Raw genomic sequence first — 23,112 nt, forward strand, 5'->3', positions numbered from 1 at the left:
AGATACAACATGGATAGTAAAACTGTCATATATGTGAAATGTCTTCAAGTAATATACGGTTCGTCTTATTTTAACCACTTCCATACAGGGCACGTATACACCTTCCCGCCCAAGCCAATTTTCAGCTTTCAGCACTGTCGCAATTTGAATGGCGATTGCGCGGTCATGCTACACTGTACCCAAACAAAATTGTGTAAAAAATAACTACAGCGCTAAATTAAATAATCAAAAAATATACCATTAATAAATCACCAAATAATAAAAAGCTGCAAAAATATTTTGTAGTGGGTCAAACAAAGTAAAAATGTGTATAATATGGAAATATTGCGCTAATTATTAACTTAATTAATGATGCCAACCGTGCTAAACAGTGATTCAAACTTTAAATATAAAGAAACAATATAGGAACAAATCCACAAAATATGTCCAATTGTGTATAAAATGTGCACCAGTGTTTCAATTAAAACAACAACACCCAGTTCAGTGTAGTGATAGGAAAATTCGATGTAATCACAAGCACACTCCTGCTTCACAGATGGGGGATCTCCTCCACACAGACACCGCTCATGAAAAAAGAGAGAGAGGAAAGGAGACAGCTCATTGCACAGATGGTATGGCACCAAGGAAACAAAAGATATTCCTCTAGAAATGGCACACTCACGCTACCGCCGTTCAAACAAAGCATAGATATCCAATGCACCAATCCTCCATAGAGCCGCTCAGCTGATGTTGTATCTACTCATTCGGATCCACTGTCCGTCCCGCTCGTAGCTCCTCCCCCACGCGTTACGTCAATGGTCACTTGACTTAATCATGGGTCACTCCCCGTCCACTCTCAGCTGCTGATATTTATAGTCAGTGAGGCTGACAGGTAAAAACGGGAGCGAAGGAGTGATTACACATCATCATCATTGCTGGCGTTCAAAGGATTAAACATGCACTGTACAAAATATCTAGTGCATGTTGGCAATTTTAATAAGAACTATTTAAAAACATGTTTGTTTAAAACTTTATCTAAAAAACTTTATCTAAAAAACTTTTACCGGTTTAGCATTTATAGACACTAGGGATATGCATCAAAGGCATAGCAGCCTCTAGTGGCTACAGACGATATTACAGCTTATATTGCAAAAACTTATCAAGCAATATCAATTAGACACAGACATAATCGCATCATTCACATACAATTATAAATATGCAATTACAAATATACAATTAAAAATCCCAAATATATTACAGTTTAAAAAACCCATAGGTAATCTAAAATTAATTTAAAATTGCAGAGAGGAAAAAATTATGTATATATTAAACCAGATAGATACAATATCACAAAATATTCAAATACTTAATTAGTTATCAGAGATGAAACAATTGAGGTCGAATTCTATATTTAACCCATTGGGCGATAAAGACCTCATTTCGTGTATCCATCTTGATTCTGTTTGGCTTAAGGTCCGTACCATATGGCTACCTCTCCAATGGGGGTTGTATTTAGCAATTGCCCAAAATTTGAGATCTTTGGGATTCATATTATGGCACGAAGCAAAATGGCGCGACACATTATGATTCGGAAAGCCCTTTTCAATATTTTGAACGTGTTCCCTGAGCCTCTTCCATAGAGGTCTTTTTGTGCGGCCAATGTACTGCAGAGAACACGAACATTGTAGAGCATAGACAACTCCCTCCGTTCTACATGTTATTAAGTCTTTTATTTGATATTCCTTTTGTGTGACATTGGACGTGAAACTGGAACATTTTTGACCATTAAAGTTGGTCTTCTTGCAGGCAAAACACCTTTTACAAGGAAAAAAACCTTTTCCCTGAAAGAAAGTAAGGGTATTTGATTTGGTGGGGGGATCGGGTACATTTTTTGCCACCAAATCCCTCAAAGAGGGAGCACGTCTATAGATTACCCTTGGCATACTTGGAAGTATACATTGCAGCTGTTGATCGGCTTGCAATATAGGCCAATGCCGTTTAAAGATCGATTCCAGTTGTCTATGTTGGACATTATAATTCAAAATAATTGGTATATTGTCGTCCATGGTTTTGTTTATAATCTTATCTTCAATTAATGTCTCTCTCGGTATATCTAACACGTTTTTTATTTGCGTCTGTATGAAGCTACTATCATACCCTTTTTTGGTAAATCTCTCGCCAATCCAGTTGGCTTGTTCCAAATAGGTCTGGGGATCGGTACAATTCCTGCGGATTCTTACTAACTGACCTTTCGGTATGTTGATGAGCCATGGATCATGATGGCAGCTATCTACCGGAATATAACTGTTCCGTTCTACCGGTTTGAAAAAGGTTTTAGTAATAATCTTTTGAGCTTCAAGTGTAATTTCTAAGTCCAGAAATTGTATCTTTTTATCATTGATGGTATAAGTGAGTACAATGTTTTTTTGATTAAGATTCAGTTTCTCAAAGAATTGGACTAATGATTCCGCATCTCCCTTCCATATGAGGATACAATCGTCAATGAATCTTTTATATAAAACCAATTGATCTGGCAAGTTCTGATAAATGGCAACTTCCTCCCACTCGGCCATAAAGACATTGGCAACACTAGGTGCGTATTTGGCTCCCATACCAATGCCGTTTAATTGCCGGTAATACTTTTGTCTATACCAAAAATAGTTATGTTGTAGGCCGAATGCCAAACATCTCAACACAAATCTATTCTGTCTAGACACAAGTGACCCAAATTTGTTTAAAGCCCATTTAGATGCCTGAATTGCTTCTATATGATTTATAATAGTGTAGAGCGAGGACACATCAGCTGTTGCTAGTAGATAGTTCTCCGATGTTTCAACTTTTACAGTGTCCAAAATCTGAATCAAATGTTTGGTGTCCCTTAGGTAAGCCCTAGTTTGTGGGACCAAAGGTTGAATGAACTTGTCTACATACTGTCCTAATCTTGCATTTATGGACTGGATACCATTAATAATGGGTCTCCCTGGAGGTCTTAAAGGGTCCTTATGAATCTTCGGAATTGTATATATAATAGGAACCCTACAATTATCAGGGACTAAGTACTTGGATTCTCTTTTATGAAGTACTCCTTTGTCCCTTCCTCTTTGTACCAAATCAATTAGTTCTTCCTTGTATTCATTTGTAGGATTTCCTCTCAATTTGATGTATGTGCTGGAATCTTGCAGTTGATTTTCCAATTCTTCATAATAGTATTCTTTTGAAAGTACCACTATAGCTCCTCCTTTATCCGCAGGTCTAATTATGACCTGTTTATTTTCCTCTAATTCTTTTATTCCTTTATGAATACTTGTGGAATCAGGGACTTTTTTTACTTTCAATTTGTCCAGGTCTCTGAGTACCAATTTATTAAAAACTTCAACATGTTCATTATTGTGGACTTGGGGATTAAATAATGATTTATTCCTCAGTTGACTATGTTGAACTCTCCCCAGAAGATTTTGGTCCTGTACTCCTTTAATAGGTTGGTTCATCATATATTTTTTGATATTTAGCTTCCTGGTATACTTCTGTATATCTACATAGACATCAAATTTGCTTAAGTTGCGTTTTGGTGCAAACTTGAGCCCTTTATCCAGAGTTAAAAGTTCCGTGCGTGTTAGTTCAATTCCACTAATATTGTAAATACCCTCCCCTACTGGACTTTTCTTCTTTTGGATCTTGTGTCCGCCTCTACATCCTCTCTTTCGTTGGGGCTTCGCATATGTGTCGTTTGATCGTACCGTGGAGGAGTTCTCTCGCTCCGACGATACTCTAAAAAAGAACGTGAATCATTTTCCTCTCTGTAGTTACCCAGTGGTTCATATTTATTATGCGTGGGTATGGGACTTCTTCTATTATCATACTGATAATAGTCCCTGGGAGTTGAGCTCCCATAATTATATTGTTGGGATGGTGGTCTAAATTGCTGTTGGGGATAATTATCCCTAGGATCCCTACAGTCATGTATATAGTACTGGTGATCCTGTTGGTAACCGTACTGTTGTCCCCCTTGGTGATCTTGTCGATTTTGTGGAGGTTTAGACTGTTTCTGATTATTCTTATTTTTCCAAGCCGGTTTTCTCGGAGATTTAGATCTTGGTTTTTGATTGTTCTTATTCCCCCACCAGGGTTTTGGGGTTCTCGGTTCATTGTGATCATTTCTTGTTGATCTTGGTGGATTGCTGGAACCATAGCCATTAGGATTGTCCCTATACAATCTACCATCCTCACCTCCATTACTACCAGTGGGTTCCGGAGATCTATATCTCATATCTCTCCTTGGGGATACTATTCGTACCTCCCTATCCGGGGATGATGAAATTGATCCCCTATTGCTATCCTTGAGATTAATTTGCCACTTGAAGGTTTGGTGCTGTTTATAATCATTGGTATCCCTAAGATATTTTCTCTTCTTCCGTTGTTTAATTTCAATATCTTTTTGTTCTAAAACTTTATTTAATTGGGCTGTGAGTGTTAAAAAAGAGGTACTTTCCTTATGATCATCTAAAAAAACTTTGCAATCTGCAATCTGTTTATTGATCATGGAGAGTTTTCTTTGTTTCCGTTTGATTAAAAATTGTAAAACTTCTGTCCCTTTTACATTAAAAAATTGATACCATTCTTCTATAGAATCTTTATCTAGAAGTCCATCATTTATTGGTACATCCCATCTGAGTCTCCGCGGTACAATACCTTCTTTAATATATTGTTCATGGGTTGTAAGATCCCACCATACACTCACTTTCTTCTCCATTAAGTGGCCAAACTTTCTGAAGGTGGTATCAAGGTCACCCACTTCAGAAACAGGTTTGGTGGTGAACACATCTGACTATAAATATCAGCAGCTGAGAGTGGACGGGGAGTGACCCATGATTAAGTCAAGTGACCATTGACGTAACGCGTGGGGGAGGAGCTACAAGCGGGACGGACAGTGGATCCGAATGAGTAGATACAACATCAGCTGAGCGGCTCTATGGAGGATTGGTGCATTGGATATCTATGCTTTGTTTGAACGGCGGTAGCGTGAGTGTGCCATTTCTAGAGGAATATCTTTTGTTTCCTTGGTGCCATACCATCTGTGCAATGAGCTGTCTCCTTTCCTCTCTCTCTTTTTTCATGAGCGGTGTCTGTGTGGAGGAGATCCCCCATCTGTGAAGCAGGAGTGTGCTTGTGATTACATCGAATTTTCCTATCACTACACTGAACTGGGTGTTGTTGTTTTAATTGAAACACTGGTGCACATTTTATACACAATTGGACATATTTTGTGGATTTGTTCCAATATTGTTTCTTTATATTTAAAGTTTGAATCACTGTTTAGCACGGTTGGCATCATTAATTAAGTTAATAATTAGCGCAATATTTCCATATTATACACATTTTTACTTTGTTTGACCCACTACAAAATATTTTTGCAGCTTTTTATTATTTGGTGATTTATTAATGGTATATTTTTTGATTATTTAATTTAGCGCTGTAGTTATTTTTTACATATTTTCACTGGTCATCCTTTCACTATTAGCAGCAAAATTATGGATATATTCAAATTTATTGAGAACCGCACTGTTGATTTAAAAGATGTGTTCACCACCAAACCTGTTTCTGAAGTGGGTGACCTTGATACCACCTTCAGAAAGTTTGGCCACTTAATGGAGAAGAAAGTGAGTGTATGGTGGGATCTTACAACCCATGAACAATATATTAAAGAAGGTATTGTACCGCGGAGACTCAGATGGGATGTACCAATAAATGATGGACTTCTAGATAAAGATTCTATAGAAGAATGGTATCAATTTTTTAATGTAAAAGGGACAGAAGTTTTACAATTTTTAATCAAACGGAAACAAAGAAAACTCTCCATGATCAATAAACAGATTGCAGATTGCAAAGTTTTTTTAGATGATCATAAGGAAAGTACCTCTTTTTTAACACTCACAGCCCAATTAAATAAAGTTTTAGAACAAAAAGATATTGAAATTAAACAACGGAAGAAGAGAAAATATCTTAGGGATACCAATGATTATAAACAGCACCAAACCTTCAAGTGGCAAATTAATCTCAAGGATAGCAATAGGGGATCAATTTCATCATCCCCGGATAGGGAGGTACGAATAGTATCCCCAAGGAGAGATATGAGATATAGATCTCCGGAACCCACTGGTAGTAATGGAGGTGAGGATGGTAGATTGTATAGGGACAATCCTAATGGCTATGGTTCCAGCAATCCACCAAGATCAACAAGAAATGATCACAATGAACCGAGAACCCCAAAACCCTGGTGGGGGAATAAGAACAATCAACAACCAAGATCTAAATCTCCGAGAAAACCGGCTTGGAAAAATAAGAATAATCAGAAACAGTCTAAACCTCCACAAAATCGACAAGATCACCAAGGGGGACAACAGTACGGTTACCAACAGGATCACCAGTACTATATACATGACTGTAGGGATCCTAGGGATAATTATCCCCAACAGCAATTTAGACCACCATCCCAACAATATAATTATGGGAACTCAACTCCCAGGGACTATTATCAGTATGATAATAGAAGAAGTCCCATACCCACGCATAATAAATATGAACCACTGGGTAACTACAGAGAGGAAAATGATTCACGTTCTTTTTTAGAGTATCGTCGGAGCGAGAGAACTCCTCCACGGTACGATCAAACGACACATATGCGAAGCCCCAACGAAAGAGAGGATGTAGAGGCGGACACAAGATCCAAAAGAAGAAAAGTCCAGTAGGGGAGGGTATTTACAATATTAGTGGAATTGAACTAACACGCACGGAACTTTTAACTCTGGATAAAAGGCTCAAGTTTGCAACAAAACGCAACTTAAGCAAATTTGATGTCTATGTAGATATACAGAAGTATACCAGGAAGCTAAATATCAAAAAATATATGATGAACCAACCTATTAAAGGAGTACAGGACCAAAATCTTCTGGGGAGAGTTCAACATAGTCAACTGAGGAATAAATCATTATTTAATCCCCAAGTCCACAATAATGAACATGTTGAAGTTTTTAATAAATTGGTACTCAGAGACCTGGACAAATTGAAAGTAAAAAAAGTCCCTGATTCCACAAGTATTCATAAAGGAATAAAAGAATTAGAGGAAAATAAACAGGTCATAATTAGACCTGCGGATAAAGGAGGAGCTATAGTGGTACTTTCAAAAGAATACTATTATGAAGAATTGGAAAATCAACTGCAAGATTCCAGCACATACATCAAATTGAGAGGAAATCCTACAAATGAATACAAGGAAGAACTAATTGATTTGGTACAAAGAGGAAGGGACAAAGGAGTACTTCATAAAAGAGAATCCAAGTACTTAGTCCCTGATAGTTGTAGGGTTCCTATTATATATACAATTCCGAAGATTCATAAGGACCCTTTAAGACCTCCAGGGAGACCCATTATTAATGGTATCCAGTCCATAAATGCAAGATTAGGACAGTATGTAGACAAGTTCATTCAACCTTTGGTCCCACAAACTAGGGCTTACCTAAGGGACACCAAACATTTGATTCAGATTTTGGACACTGTAAAAGTTGAAACATCGGAGAACTATCTACTAGCAACAGCTGATGTGTCCTCGCTCTACACTATTATAAATCATATAGAAGCAATTCAGGCATCTAAATGGGCTTTAAACAAATTTGGGTCACGTGTGTCTAGACAGAATAGATTTGTGTTGAGATGTTTGGCATTCGGCCTACAACATAACTATTTTTGGTATAGACAAAAGTATTACCGGCAATTAAACGGCATTGGTATGGGAGCCAAATACGCACCTAGTGTTGCCAATGTCTTTATGGCCGAGTGGGAGGAAGTTGCCATTTATCAGAACTTGCCAGATCAATTGGTTTTATATAAAAGATTCATTGACGATTGTATCCTCATATGGAAGGGAGATGCGGAATCATTAGTCCAATTCTTTGAGAAACTGAATCTTAATCAAAAAAACATTGTACTCACTTATACCATCAATGATAAAAAGATACAATTTCTGGACTTAGAAATTACACTTGAAGCTCAAAAGATTATTACTAAAAACCTTTTTCAAACCGGTAGAACGGAACAGTTATATTCCGGTAGATAGCTGCCATCATGATCCATGGCTCATCAACATACCGAAAGGTCAGTTAGTAAGAATCCGCAGGAATTGTACCGATCCCCAGACCTATTTGGAACAAGCCAACTGGATTGGCGAGAGATTTACCAAAAAAGGGTATGATAGTAGCTTCATACAGACGCAAATAAAAAACGTGTTAGATATACCGAGAGAGACATTAATTGAAGATAAGATTATAAACAAAACCATGGACGACAATATACCAATTATTTTGAATTATAATGTCCAACATAGACAACTGGAATCGATCTTTAAACGGCATTGGCCTATATTGCAAGCCGATCAACAGCTGCAATGTATACTTCCAAGTATGCCAAGGGTAATCTATAGACGTGCTCCCTCTTTGAGGGATTTGGTGGCAAAAAATGTACCCGATCCCCCCACCAAATCAAATACCCTTATTTTCTTTCAGGGAAAAGGTTTTTTTTCCTTGTAAAAGGTGTTTTGCCTGCAAGAAGACCAACTTTAATGGTCAAAAATGTTCCAGTTTCACGTCCAATGTCACACAAAAGGAATATCAAATAAAAGACTTAATAACATGTAGAACGGAGGGAGTTGTCTATGCTCTACAATGTTCGTGTTCTCTGCAGTACATTGGCCGCACAAAAAGACCTCTATGGAAGAGGCTCAGGGAACACATTCAAAATATTGAAAAGGGCTTTCCGAATCATAATGTGTCGCGCCATTTTGCTTCGTGCCATAATATGAATCCCAAAGATCTCAAATTTTGGGCAATTGCTAAATACAACCCCCATTGGAGAGGTAGCCATATGGTACGGACCTTAAGCCAAACAGAATCAAGATGGATACACGAAATGAGGTCTTTATCGCCCAATGGGTTAAATATAGAATTCGACCTCAATTGTTTCATCTCTGATAACTAATTAAGTATTTGAATATTTTGTGATATTGTATCTATCTGGTTTAATATATACATAATTTTTTCCTCTCTGCAATTTTAAATTAATTTTAGATTACCTATGGGTTTTTTAAACTGTAATATATTTGGGATTTTTAATTGTATATTTGTAATTGCATATTTATAATTGTATGTGAATGATGCGATTATGTCTGTGTCTAATTGATATTGCTTGATAAGTTTTTGCAATATAAGCTGTAATATCGTCTGTAGCCACTAGAGGCTGCTATGCCTTTGATGCATATCCCTAGTGTCTATAAATGCTAAACCGGTAAAAGTTTTTTAGATAAAGTTTTCTAGATAAAGTTTTAAACAAACATGTTTTTAAATAGTTCTTATTAAAATTGCCAACATGCACTAGATATTTTGTACAGTGCATGTTTAATCCTTTGAACGCCAGCAATGATGATGATGTGTAATCACTCCTTCGCTCCCGTTTTTACCTGTCAGCCTCACTGACTATAAATATCAGCAGCTGAGAGTGGACGGGGAGTGACCCATGATTAAGTCAAGTGACCATTGACGTAACGCGTGGGGGAGGAGCTACGAGCGGGACGGACAGTGGATCCGAATGAGTAGATACAACATCAGCTGAGCGGCTCTATGGAGGATTGGTGCATTGGATATCTATGCTTTGTTTGAACGGCGGTAGCGTGAGTGTGCCATTTCTAGAGGAATATCTTTTGTTTCCTTGGTGCCATACCATCTGTGCAATGAGCTGTCTCCTTTCCTCTCTCTCTTTTTTCATGAGCGGTGTCTGTGTGGAGGAGATCCCCCATCTGTGAAGCAGGAGTGTGCTTGTGATTACATCGAATTTTCCTATCACTACACTGAACTGGGTGTTGTTGTTTTAATTGAAACACTGGTGCACATTTTATACACAATTGGACATATTTTGTGGATTTGTTCCTATATTGTTTCTTTATATTTAAAGTTTGAATCACTGTTTAGCACGGTTGGCATCATTAATTAAGTTAATAATTAGCGCAATATTTCCATATCATACACCCAAACAAAATTGGCGTCCTTTTTTACCCACAAATAGAGCTTTCTTTTGGTGGTATTTGATCACCTCTGCGATTTAATTTTTTTGCGCAACAACTAAAAAATGACCGAAAATTTTGAAAAAGATTAAGTTTTTATTTTTTTCTGTAATTTTATTTGTAAATAAGTACGTTTTCTCTTTCAATTACGGGCACTGATATGGTGGCACTGATGGGCACAGATGAGATGGCACTGATGGACATCGACAAGGTAGTACTGACGGGCACAGATGAGGTGGCACTGATTGGCGGCGCTGGTATGCGGCACTGATGGGCACACATAGGCGGCACTCATGGGCACACATAGGCGGCACTGATGGGCACTCATGGGCGGCACTGATGGGCACTCATGGGCGGCACAGATGGGCACTCATGGGCGGCACAGATGGGCACTGTGGGGTGGCACTGATGGGCACTGTGGGGTGGCACTGATAGGCACTGTGGGGTGGCATTGATGGACACTGTGGGGTGGCACTGATGGACACTGTGGGGCGTCACTGATGGACACTGTGGGGCGGCACTGATTTACTTGTTGCCAGTCAGTGCCCATTTGTGGGCACTGATTGGCATCTTTTTTTTTTTTTACTTTTTTGACTTTTTTTTTTACTTTTTTTTTTTGTTTTGCCCTTCCCTGGTGGGCATCCCTGGTGGTCCATGTGGCGATCCGAGGGGGGGCTGCGCTGATAAACAATCAGCGCGAACCCCCCCTGTCAGGAGAGCCGCCGATCTGTCAGACGCGAGTGAGGAAGAGCCATCGACGGCTCTTCCTGTTTACATCGTGATCAGCCGTGGTTGGACACGGCTGATCACGTGGTAAAGAGTCTCCGTAAGAGACTCTTTACCAAGATCGGTGTTGCGGGGTGTCAGACTGACACCCCGCAACAACGATCGCCGCGATGCGCGCCCCCGGGGGCGCGCAGCGGCTCAGAATCCTGAGGACGTCATATGACGTCCGGTCAGGATTCTACAACCACTTTGCCGCCGTCAATCTGTCATTGGCGGGCGGCAAGTGGTTAAAGAAAACTCCAGGTAACAAGTAAACTTGGTACATACCTAGTGTTATTTGGGATGGATCTCTTTGGAATGTAACCTAGTAGATCCAAACTTTCAACCAACATTTCTTGGCTCAACATGCCATGCTCTCTGGGGTCAAAGAATAATCCCTGGCCCAGATTCAGTAAGAATTGCGCCTAAATTACGGAGGCACAGGGCAATTATTTTGCCCTGCGCCCCCGCAAATTTGCGCCGCTGCCCTCGATTCACGGAGCAGTAGCTCCGTAAATTGCGAGGGCGCGCCGGCAAAACTGCCCTGTGTAAGCGCGCGCAATTTAAATGATCCCGCAGGGGGCGGAAATCATTTAAATTAGGCGCGTTCCCGCGCCGATCGTAAAGCGCATGCGCCGTCGGGAAACTTTCCCGACGTGCATTGCGGCAAATGACGTCGCAAGGATGTCATTTGCTTCAAAGTGAACGTGAATGGCGTCCAGTGCCATTCACGAATCACTTACGCAAACGACGTGAAATTCAAATTTCACGACGCGGGAACGGCGGGTATACTTTAGCATTGGCTGCCCCTACTATTAGAAGGGGCAGCCTTACGCTAAAGACGCCGTACGGAAACTCCGTAACTTGCGTACGCAGGGCTCGCGCAACATTGTGAATCGGTGTTAGTATGCAATTTGCATACTATACACTGAGCACAATGGGAGCGCCCCCTAGCAGTCATCGCTAGAATGCAGCCCAAGATATGCGTGGCATAAGAGCCTTATGCCACGCAGATTTTAGGCTGCAGTCGGCGTTACGATGTTCCTGAATCAGGAGCATTCGTAACGCCGGCGCAAGCAAGCAACTGCGCTGCGTAACTATGGTTACGCAGGCGCAATTGCTCTCTGAATCCGGGCCTCTGTCTCTTTTGTTCACCTGGTAAAGTCTTCATTTCATTATGTATCTCTATTTTCACTTTTTGGATTGGGGAAAAGATAGACCTACTGTCGTGTTTTTTTTTTTTGCTGTAGGTGTCCCTACTTTGGAGATATACTCCTCTATTTACTGGAGATCACTATCACTGAAACAGACAGTGAGGGTAAATACCATATTTAAGAGTTGCCCTTAAATCAAGAGGGAGGAAAAATATTGTATTAGGGATACTTGTTCTGGGGCAACTGTCTACGATGGGAATTCTTGTACTTCTGGAAGCTTTCCAGTAACTTCTCATTGAGGGCCAGATTCTGAAAGGACTTACGACGGCGCAGCACCATGTACGCCGTCGTAAGTCCTAATCCGACCCGTCGCATCTATGCGCCTGATTCTTAGAATCAGTTACGCATAGATATCCATTAGATCCGACAGGCGTAAGTCTCTTACGCCGTCGGATCGTAACTGCATTTCTCCGCTGACCGCTAGGGGCGTGTATGCTGATTTACGTGTCAAAATATGCAAATCAGCAAGATACCCAAATTCCCGAACGTACGCCTGGCCGACGCAGTAAATTTACGCCGTTTACGTTAGGCTTTTCCCGGCGTATAGTTGCCCCTGCTATATGGTGGCATAAGTGCGGCGCATCAATGTTAAGTATGGCCGTCGTTCCCGCGTCTAAATTTGAAATAGTTACGTCGTTTGCATAAGTCGTCCGTGAATGGGGCTGGACGTCATTTACGTTCACGTCAAAACCAATGACGTCCTTGCGGCGTACTTTGGAGCAATGCACACTGGGAAATTCCACGGATGGCGCATGCGCCGTTTGAGAAAAACATCAATTACGTCGAGTCACAGTAGATTTAAATAAAACATGCCCCCCTGATCCAAATTTGAATTAGGCGGGCTTACGCCGGCCGATTTACGCTACGCCGCCGCAACTTACGGAGCAAGTGCTTTGAGAATACAGCACTTGCCCGTCTAAGTTGCGGAGGCGTAACGTAAATCAGATACATTACGCCCGCACAAAATTGCGCGGATGTACCAGAATCTGGCCCTGAGTCTTTATAAAAAGTGAAGGGAAATTTAGCCAATGATAGCTTTGGCTAAACATATATTTCAGCCAGAAATTTCAACCAAACGTATTCCCACTAACAAATTTGCTTTGTAACCAAAACTCTCCAGTCATTTGCAAAATAAGAGAGTAGCAGGTGGATAAATAACCTCCCAAAAAACGACTACAGTAAAACCTTGGATTGCGAGCATAATTTCTGTCTGTAATGCAAAGCACTTGTATATCAAAGCAAATTTTCCCATAAGAAATAATGGAAACTCAGATGGTTTGTTCCACAACCATTTATATTCATGGGTCCTACAGTTTACAATCCATATAAAAAGATTATAGCAATGTGATAAATTGTATAAATATAAAATGTCCATCCACAAATGGAAGCCTCCACAAGGGGATTAGAAGAAAAATCCATCAGGAGCTACAGAGTATAAAAAAGAGTTTAAAAGTGTAGCAATATGTTGCAAAATGTTGTACCTGCATTAAATGTAACCATATTGCTACACTTAGAGGCTCCTCTCTTCTCTTGTATACACATTTGTGACATGACGCTACTCTTATATCAAGACATCACTTGTATATTAAGTCAAGATTTATTAAAACATGTTGTTTGTCTTGCAAAACGCTCTCAAACCAAGTTACTCTCAAACAAAGGTTTTACTGTATATTGCTTTACACTCCACTATCCAAGCATTTTCCAGTTTCTCAGGATCATCATAACCTTTAAATGCGTGGATAACTAAAGAATAATAAATTCTCTAACCTCAATTATAATTATCTGTCTGCTAACACAAGAGACAAAACCATAAGTGGCTGATATATTCTATTTATTATCATATTTTCTCACTTACAGCAGTATTGAACCCAAAAGCAAACATTTTTTTTATATTGCATCTTACCAATTCTTAGAACCAGTTATCACTTTAAAGAAAACAAATGCAACAACTGCAATATATGACATTTTGGGGTTTGGGTATCATACTGCTTTAAAGCTGTAAAGTGTAACTAAAAGGCCAAACGTTTTTTTCTTACAGTATTTTAGATTTAGTTGTATTTATTTTGATCTAGCGCATTGCCTCAATACAATCTATTCCAGGGTAAAAACAGCAATAAAAGTACTCACAAACGTGAATTGGGTAAACGCATGTCATAGCAAGTGAGATCGACTGCCCGAAGGTCTAATCAATTCTATCAGTGCTGCCACAAAACCAGGAAGTACCGATCTGGCAGTACCGATGGACTTGATTAGACCTTCAGGCAGTCGATCCCACTTGCTATGACATGCGTTTACCCAATTCACGTTTGTGAGTACAATTATTGCTGTTTTTAACTTGGAATACATTTTAATGAAGTAATGCAATAGGTAGGCAAGCCCTTTTATTTTTATTGTTGTTTTTCAGTCTGAGGATACCTTGCACAAAGAGCAAATGTACCAACAACATCAATGAAGAAAAGTGCACGTAACATAAAAATATGCTGGGACCCATGTTTTTCTGCCCCATTCACAGAACAACACTGCTGTGAAAAAAAAGGTAAAAGACCATCACAACGCTCTCTACTGGACCTTACACAAACACTAACCTATACAGCAAAACTTTAAGTTTGGGAGATATTGTAATTGTTCTACAATATCCGACTTAGATGTTAAAAAGGAGGTGTGTGTGCGTGCGTGGGCAAAAAGGAGATATTTGCCAGCACACCATGGAACAACAAAGTAGCGTCCAAACAGATTGTTTATTGCATGATCACATCACAAGAACAGTGCAACGTCTAATGCCTAGTACACATGTATGGGATTCCCGGTCGTAAAAATTCTGCCGGGAATCCCGAGGGGAAAACTGAGAACCTGCTCGGTAAGTTTTTCCCCTACACACGAGAGGTTTTCCCGACAGGAAAACTGCGATGGAGCTTCGGTCGGGAATCCCGGCCGTGTGTATGCTCCATCACAGTTTTTCACATAGGAAAACTGCCGGGAATCCCGGTGGGGAAAAAAGAGAACTGGTTCTCTTTTTTCTTTTTGGCAGTTTTCCTGTCGGGAAAACTGCAATGGAGCATACACACGACTGGTTTTCCCAGCCAAAAGCTCTCATGGCAGTTTTCCCGACGGGAAAACCGGTCGTGTGTATGATGCATCAGAGTCACACAGGGCCCCTTCATCAGGCATGTGTTTTCCAGCATGATAATGACCCAAAACATACCGCCAAGGCAAAAAAGGAGTGGCTCAAGAAGAAGCACAATGTAGAGAATAATGCCGCGTACACACCATCACTTTATGTGATGAAAAAAACAACACTTTCTGTGAAGTAAAAAATGACGTTTTTGAAACTTCAATTTTCAAAGACGAAGTTGCCTACACACCATCGTTTTTCTCACAATGTTCTTGCAAAGTGAGGTTACGTTCCACCACGTTTTACCATTGAAGTAGCTTCTGGGCATGCGTGGATGAAAAAACGTCTTACAAAACGACGTTTTTTGCTACACACGGTCAATTTCTGTGAAGTAAAAAGTGCACTTTTGAAAAAACGACACATAAAATTGAAGCATGCTTCAATTTTTTTTGGTCGTTTTTTACAAGACATAAAACAACGTTTTCCCCCACACACAGTCAATTAAAGTGACGTTTTTAAAAACGTCATTTTTTTTCATCACATAAAGTGATGGTGTGTACGGGGCATAAGATTTCCTAGCATCTTTGCCCAGTCTTGCCACACAAAGTTAATCCAGCGGCTTCCAGATAAAAAACAAAGTCCTTGCTTGAGTGACAGGTTATTTACATATCTCGTGCACTAGCTTGCAGACATGCACAGCTTCTTGTCTATGTATATTCTGATGGCTGTTTACACTGAACTGTGGATCACCCCATATTTTGAAAACATTTAATCAAAACACAGGAAAGACAGCCAATTCTGGGAGACCTGGACAGGAGAGAAGGAGAGGGGAGGGGGATGTGAATTGTGCACTTTACAGAAGCTGTGCATGTCTGCAAGCTAGTGCACAAGATATGTAAATAACCTGTCACTCAAGCAAGGACTTTGGTCTTTATCTGGAAGTCTGTTTTATTTCACTGAACAATAAAAAGAGGATTAACTCTGTGTGGCAAGACTGGGCACAAATGATAGGAAATCGTATTCTCTACATTGTGACATAAAAAAAAATCTCTATAGGCGTTTTTTTTTTTTTACAGGTTACCTGTTTAGAGTTACAGAGGAGGTTTTGGGCTAGAATTGTTACTCCTGCTCTATTGCGATACCTCACATATGTGGTTTGAATGTCGTTTACAAATGTGGGCACAACGTACTTATGCGTTTGCTTCTGTATGCAAAAATGCAGGGACGGGGACGCTTTAACCACTTAAGGACCAGCCCATGTACATATACGTCCACAATATGGCACGTACAGGCACATGGGCGTATGGGTACGTCCTCCCCTATTAGCGGGTGGGGGGTCCGATCGGGACCCCCCCCGCTACATGCGGAGGTCGGGTCCGCTCGGGGAGCGATCCGGGACCACGGCGCGGCTATTTGTTTATAGCCGCTCCGTCGCGATCGCTCCCCGGAGCTGAAGAACGAGGAGAGCCGTGTGTAAACACGGCTTCCCCGTCCTTCACTATGGCGGCGCATCGATCGCGTCATTCCCTTTATAGGGAAGACACGATCGATGACGTCATTCCTACAGCCACACCCCCAAACAGTTGTAAACACATACACAGTGATCCCTAACTCCTACAGCGCCGCCTGTGGTTAACTCCCAAACTGCAACTGTCATTTTCACAATAAAGAATGCAATTTAAATGCATTTTTTGCTGTGAAAATGACAATGGTCCCAAAAATGTGTCAAAATTGTCCGAAGTGTCCGCCATAATGTCGCAGTCACGAAAAAAATTGCTGATCGCCGCCATTAGTAGTAAAAAAATAAAAAAAAATAAAAATGCAATAAAACTATCCCCTATTTTGTAAACACTATAAATTTTGCGCAAACCAATCGATAAACGCTTATTGCGATTTTTTTTACTAAAAATAGGTAGAAGAATACGTATCGGCCTAAACTGAGGAAAAAAAATGTTTTTATATATGTTTTTGGGGGATATTTATTACAGCAAAAAGTAAAAAATATTGCTTTTTTTTCAAAATTGTTGCTCTATTTTTGTTTATAGCGCAAAAACTAAAAACCGCAGATGTGATCAAATACCACCAAAAGAAAGCTCTATTTGTGGGGAAAAAAGGACGCCAATTTTGTTTGGGAGCCACGTCGCACGACCGCGCAATTGTCTGTTAAAGCGACGCAGTCCCGAACTGTAAAAACCCCTTGGGTCTTTAGGCTGCATATTGGTCCGGGGCTTAAGTGGTTAAGAAAAAAAAAACTTTTTTATTGTTTATTTTATTTGAATTTTTTTATTTTTACACCTTTCCTTAAATTTTGTTCACTTTTTTTCACTTTTATTCCTATTACAAGGAATGTAAATATCCCTTGTAATAAGAAATAGTGTGTGGCAGGTCCTCTTTATGGAGTGATGTGGGGTCTATAAGACCCCACATCTCTCCTCCAGGCAGGAAAGACTTAAACATATGAAAAAATAAACTATCTCAGCCTTACCAGCCGAGTCCCCGGCAAAGTTTACTTCGGCTGGGCCGGAAGTGACGTCATAACGTTGCCCGCGGGCCTCTGAAGGTCATAGAGATTGCCAGGCACCATCTGTCCCTTGGAAACCTCTATGCTCAACTTTCAGGGCCGGTGAATTCCTTCTCCAGCTTGCAGATTGCACAGGCGAGTCGGTAGTAGCACCGGAGGGCGATGGGGGGGGGGGCATCAACAAGGGTTTCTCCACCAAGAACTGAGTCATGTGTTGTTTGGGGATCAAATACTTATTTTACTCTCTGAACTGCAACTTAATTTATAGTATTTTTTTATGTGTTTTTCTAAGTTTTTTGGATGATATTCTGTCTCTATCATTTTCAAATACACCTATGATAAAAATTAGAGACTCTCATTTCTTTGTAAGTGGGCAAACTTAAAAGATCTGCAGGGGATCAAATATGCATTTTCCCCCACTATGTGGGTGACACTACAATAAATTGTTACATACTTTTATTTTGTACAGACAGTGAAGAACACAATCCCTACCGGAACAAAATAAGTAAAATAATAATGCTGCAAATGCACATATTGCCATTTTTTACAAATAATAGAAACCCCAAATGTTCATGTAGAGGAGCTGTATAATAGCGTTTAAAACGCTAATGCGTATAGCACAACTCACGTTTTTTGTTTTATTTTAATTACTGCCAGTTTCCCCTGAAGAAGCAGGCTTTGTCCCGTAAAACGCATTGAAAAAGCTTTTAGGTAGCTCCTCTCTCAGAAAATTTGGGGTTTGCTATTATTTGTAAATACTGGCAATATGTGCATTTGCAGCGTTATCATTTTACTTTGTTCTGGTAGGTATTCTTGTCTTCACTGGCTGTATAATAGAAGGACGTGGTACCAGTAAATCCTAACGGACAGAGACTGGCATCATGCAGTCTCCGAAATAAAAGGTTATGTTTTTATACAACTCTGAGCATGAACCAGAGAACACTCAACTCTATACGGTCAAGTGGAGTTTCCATCAAAAAAATATTTTGCTTTAATGTGCATATAATACCGTGAAGAAAAAAATATTTGGATAATATTTATTTTTTTACTCACCTGGAAATACCTGTTGCTATGCGGTCCCACGAAATCTTCCTTCTGAATCACCTCGGTTTGTGATGTCATCTCCCTCGGCTCCTCAGCACGCTACTGCTCCTGGAAAATGTGTGTCATCATTTCCTAGGATGCAGTGCGCTTCCCCTAGGGCTAGAATCTTGGCACTTCAAAACCGGAAGTGACGCGATTCAATTAAGATTTCGGGGCCATTTTAAGTATTGGAGCATTAAAACCTTTGTTCCGATGCAGGGTGACAGACAAATGTTAAAAATGGGCGATGCACTCTTCTCTTCCATCATTAGATGTCAGCCGTCTTCTTACACCGGTTTTGTTTTCTTCGTTGCCATCACAATGGGGCGGCACTTCCGATGACGGCGCCCGTTGTGATGGCAACCCGAGAGGTTGACGGCGCTGCAGCGCTGTTACAATGCGCATGCGCGATAATGGGGCGGGACGGGCGGTGCTTCATGTCACAGAGCGTCATCAGCATCCAGGAAGAAAGTGCTTGTGGGCTTCACATGCCCACAAGCAAAATGAGAACGGTGGAGATGATTTTTAAAAAGTGTCATTTACATAACTCGTGTGATCGGTGGACGATTTAAAAAAAGTAAGTCAACATAGATTTACTGTATGATTGCCTCTTGAAATATATTAGTCATACAAATTGCTTAATATAGTTGGAACACCGCTTTAAATTCAACTCCTATCCAGGGCCATCAACGTAAGTTCCTTTCTAAGTGTTCCTGCTCATGAGCACTTGAAATGCATAATATGTCTATTTATGCTTAGCATAGAATGATCACCTTGTCTGAACTTCATTATGGGCACCCATATATTAAGGCCTCATCATCTGTACCCATGATAAAAAAAAAAATCTAAACCTTCATATTTTTTAAATTGCCTTTACAAATCACACCCTCGTGAAATTGCATTACATTCCTTCACTGTGGTCATTAGTGTAAAATTCACTATCTTTTTTTTCTTTGCTGCACTTCGCTATACTCGTTTCCTAACAACCACATATGTTCACATACCTTGAATTGCTTCTTATTCATTTATAAGCTATTCTAAGGAGCTTTTTTGTGAAATAAAATACCTATAAGCACAGAGTTTTCCCCAGAATGGAGTAGGTTCAGGGTATTATCTTCTGCTCATGGTGCTTCAGATGGCATTTAGAGTGATTTGTATATAAAGCCAGCTATGAGATAAGGTCCAGCCGTGTGTTAATCATGGATGCTTGCATTCATCATTCATTTAATATGCTCTGCATGCAAAGAGGGGACGTGCAGAACACTGAGCTGGTTGGACACGTTTCAGCTGACTGATTTACAGCTCACTTCAGGCTGCCGAGGTTGATGACTGATTTTCATAGCTGCTGGTTGAGTGGGTAAATCACAGCTGCAATAGCTTTAAGCAGGTATAAGAATCTAGAAAATTATGCATCCTTGTTCTTTAAGTGGCTGTGCATGGCTTCTGAAGCAAGAGAGCCATAATAATTATTCCAGGAAAGAAATTACTCAGTATGTTGTGAGCAGTTAAGAGATTATCACTTACTGATTACCAAACCCAACAGGGAAGAATTGTCATTTTGCATGGTTAATTAATTTGGGCTCAGAGTCAAAAGCTATAGATTTGTTCATAAACTAATGCAAATAACTTCTCTATTTAGAAGAAATATTGGTGTGAAAGACGTTTCATAAAAAAATGCCACTGTTTAAGTAGATCTTTTTTTACTACAGTTCCGTAAGCATGCAAGCGGCAACACATGTTGATTTTCATTGGGCAAAAATTCAAATTTCAATTGACTCTTCACATGGGTGTAAGTCCAGGTTCTTAATTGACTATTCAGATGCATTTCACCCTCCTACCTTAGTTATGCTTCCAGACTTCTTAACTGAGGAAAAAAAAATGCATATTCTAGTTCCAAGACATTCTAATTCTAAAGCTATCCATATATGACTTTTTGATTATTGTATTCAGGCAAACTCAGCACCCATGGCTACTTTAATATTCAAACAGTGACTGCATCTGATGCAGTCATTGTTTAGGCAACAACTACCCACCAGGTTCATTTGAGCCTGGTAATGGAATAACCACTAACGTCTTGAGCTGGTGGAATTGGCCAAAATGTGAGCCTCCTATGGACAGCTTTAGTCTTAACCGAACAAATGCCTTCAGGCACAATCCATCATGGCATCATGGCATCAAGGCATCATGCACACAAAGTTTTGCAAACCAAAAGCCTTTCCTCTTGACAGCAGCATTTTGCCAGAAAAAACGCCTGGCGCTTGAAAAAGTGTGTAACACGTTAAGGCGTATTTAGGTGCATTTACAGGCTTCAAGGGCCAGATTCACATACAAATACGTTACGCTGCGGCGGCGTAACGTATCCCATTTACGTTACACCGCCGCAAGTTTACAGCGTAAGTGCCTGATTCACAAAGCACTTACCTGTAAACTTGCGGCGGCGTAGCGTAAATCCGCTCGGCACAAGCCCGCCTAATTCAAATGGGGCGGGCACCATTTAAATTAGGCGCGTTCCCACGCCGAACGTACTGCGCATGCTCCGTCCGTAAAATTACCCGACGTGCATTGCGCTAAATGGCGTCGCAAGGACGTCATTGGTTTCGACGTTAACGTAAATGGCGTCCAGCGCCATTCACGGACGACTTACGCAAACGCGTGAAATTTAAAATTTCGACGCGGGAACGACGGCCATACTTAACATTGGGAGAGTGGGTAACCGCTCAAAGAGAACCAGGTAATCTGATTCCTGTGGTCCGAGCCAAGGGTGCAGGCAGTGCAATCAAAATGCAGGTTAGGATGAAGGAAAAAAGCTGGGACAGCCGCACTCCAAAAAAACTCCTCCTTTAATTAAAAATCACAAAATACATGCCACAGCAAAAAACAGCACAACAAAAGAAAAGCTGACGTTTCGCACTATGCCTTAGTGCTTCTTCATAGCTATGAATTAGTTTTACGCGACGCATCTCTACGGAAACGACGTAAATTTAGCGATGGGCAAAGCGGACGTTCGTGAATCGCCGTAACTAGTCATTTGCATATTCTACGCCGACTGCAATGGAATCGCCACCTAGCGGCCGGCCTAGAATTGCAGCCTAAGATCCGACGGTGTAACACAGTTACACCTGTCGGATCTTAGGGCTATCTATGCGTAACCTGATTCTATGAATCAGGCGCATAGATACGACAATCGTATCTCAGAGATACGACGGCGTATCAGGATATACGCCGTCGTATCTCTTTTGTGAATCTGGCCCCAAGTGCTTGTGCTTTAATTTATTTAATTGGCCAGAATAAATCATTTATTCTGGCCATTGAAATTAATGAACACGTCAAATGTTTTTTCTGCCAAAATGCTACTGCTCCTGGACGCACTAGCATTTTTTATTTTTTACTGCTTCTAAAAGCCCCTGCTACTAAATGCTACTAAAAGCCTGGATTACAGGGAGCCGTGATCACTGTCCTGTCACTAGGAAGACTGGGGAAATGCTTGTTTACATCAGCATTTTCCCGTTCTTTCTTACCCTGACACAATCGCGGGTATGCCCACAGACATCAGAGTCACGGAGCTTGCGGCAGGCACAATCGTGGCGCTTCTTAAAGGGGATGTATATATACATCCTTTTGCGCAGTCGTGCCATTCTGCCAACGTATATCGTTGCGCGATGGTCAGCAAGTGGTTTATAGGTGGATTTTGAGACAGCATTGTGTGTATGGGGAGATGCAGTGTATGTATGCGTGTGTGTGTGAGAAGGAGGGGGTGGGTACGTATGAGATAGGGAGTGGAGGGGTGAAAAGTGGTGAAAGAAAGGTGCGGGTGTTAGTAGTAGTGGAAGAGGGTTGTAGAGGTCAGCACTGGACAGTCATTAGGTTGCAGGTTGCCTACTCTTTGTTAGGTAGTCTATCTTCTGCATAGGTTGGCAGGAAGGGCTCATGACATCTTTTTCTTGTGTGTTTGCAGGTTTCACCCTGGAGTCCAGACACCCTTCTGTGTGTTATATAAAGGGAAGAAGCCCGGATCCTGGGTGGGACCCTAGAACAGGCTTGGGATGCATATATGAAGACTTTGAATTATGTCCTAAAAAGCTTGCTGGAACGCTAACTCACCAGAATACTCACAGAACATGAACTCCTTTGCTTCAGCTATGGCTACTTTGGACTTTTTTCAAAGCTGTTTAACCAGCACAGGTAACCTGGGCGGTCACAGTTACGTTTAGTTAGGGAAAGGACTTTGTCGCATATTGCATATGTTCTGCCTAATGTTCAGAAAAGTTTACTCTGCTCAAATCCTGGTCTGAAGTTACTCAAGGGTTGCATGTGGGGTCCTGACATATCTTTA

The 23,112-nt window shown here is 40.6% G+C and overlaps 1 protein-coding gene across 7 annotated transcripts in view; it reads right to left on the bottom strand.

Annotated features, from left to right (window-relative positions):
• The window catches only part of INPP4B (inositol polyphosphate-4-phosphatase type II B), an 877,589-nt gene that overhangs the window by 72,111 nt on the left and 782,366 nt on the right, over positions 1-23,112 (bottom strand). The gene's annotated exons all lie outside the window — the stretch shown is intronic.

Source organism: Rana temporaria, chromosome 1 (assembly GCF_905171775.1).
Source record: "Rana temporaria chromosome 1, aRanTem1.1, whole genome shotgun sequence".
Taxonomy (NCBI): domain Eukaryota; kingdom Metazoa; phylum Chordata; class Amphibia; order Anura; family Ranidae; genus Rana; species Rana temporaria.